The 1,426-nt window shown below is 42.3% G+C and overlaps 1 pseudogene; it reads left to right on the plus strand.

Annotated features, from left to right (window-relative positions):
* Nucleotides 1–133: 133 nt before the first annotated feature.
* On the plus strand, nt 134–750 carry LOC102817978 (annotated as a pseudogene).
* The last annotated feature ends 676 nt before the right edge of the window (nt 751–1,426 follow it).

Genomic DNA, 1,426 nt, shown 5'->3' on the forward strand with positions numbered 1-1,426 from the left:
CAGAAAGGGCAAAGACAAGGAAAATGGTTCTGTGTCCAGCAGTGAGACACCACCACCATCTCCTCCAAATGAAATCAATCCTCCCCATGCTGTGGAAAAAGAGAAGGAGGATGGGGGGTGGGGGTGGGGATGATCTGGTGATCTGGAGAGGACTGTGAAAGAACAGGTCACCATTCTGTTTGATTTTGTTAAGAAAAAGAAAGAAGAGGGCATTATTGATTCGTCTGACAAAGAAATAGTTGCTGAAGCAGAATGGCTAGATGTAAAAATCATGGGCCCTCTTGTTTTGACTAAAGTTCTTTTTAACGAGAAGGTAAGGGAACGGGTCAAGAAATATAGGCACCACTTCCTACGATTTTGTCACAACAACAAAAAAGCCCAGAAGTACCTTCTTCATGGTTTGGAGTGTGTGGTAGCAATGCATCAAGCCCAGCTCATCTCCAAGATCCCACACATCCTGAAGGAGATATACAATGCAGACCTTCTGGAAGAAGAGGTCATCATCAGCTGGTCAGAAAAGGCCTCTAAGAAATATGTCTCAAAATAACTTGCCAAAGAGATTCTGTCAAAGCAAAACCATTCATAAAGTGGTTGAAGGAGGCAGAAGAGGAATCTTGTGGTGGTGAAGAGGAAGACGAAGATGAAGATGAGAATATTGAGGTGGTATATTTGAAGACTGACAGTGTTCCTAAAGTTGAAACTGTGAAGTCTGACAACAGGGATGATGATATTGACATTGATGCCATTTAAAGTGATGGATGCAACATAGCTTGCCAGTGTAATGCTGGAATATGTCCTGCATGATCGACCAGAAGTGCAACATTTATGTGCAAAAGCTACAGTGGCTTAACATCAGGCTACACTTGATACTAAAGATGTTCTACTGTGAGTGGTCTGCAATTCGAAACTACCAGCTGTTCCAAGGGAGAAAGATGAGGCTTTCTGCTCCCGTAAAGATTTACAGCCTGGGAAACCGTGTACAGGGTCGCTATGAGTCAGAACCGACTCCACGGCACACAGAGACCACCACCATGCTATCAGAGCTCCTTCTGAATGACTTAAGCTGAAAATAATTGGCTCCTTATAAAACCCTGCACAATCACTCACACTGATAGGATTCGTGGAGCCTGTAGATGTTAGATGCTGAGACTGATAACTTGAGCAGAATGAAAAACCTAAACATTTCTAATTATCACCTTATTCAGCCATTAATAAATCCTAGTACCTTTTCATTTTCTCTCTGCTCCCTCAAAGTTCATATGGTAATATGCCAAGGGGTGCTGTAATCAGATGACTGGGCAGCACCCTCATCTTAGAAGTAAAAATGACCTCTGTGTCCTATAAATAACCTTAAGCTCAGGTTTCCAATTGGATTGTGTTTTTGTGTTTTTGGTTTTTAGTTCATGTATACTTGCCCTCCGGTTAT

This window comes from Chrysochloris asiatica, unplaced genomic scaffold (assembly GCF_000296735.1).
Source record: "Chrysochloris asiatica unplaced genomic scaffold, ChrAsi1.0 scaffold00318, whole genome shotgun sequence".
NCBI classification, from domain to species: Eukaryota; Metazoa; Chordata; class Mammalia; order Afrosoricida; family Chrysochloridae; genus Chrysochloris; species Chrysochloris asiatica.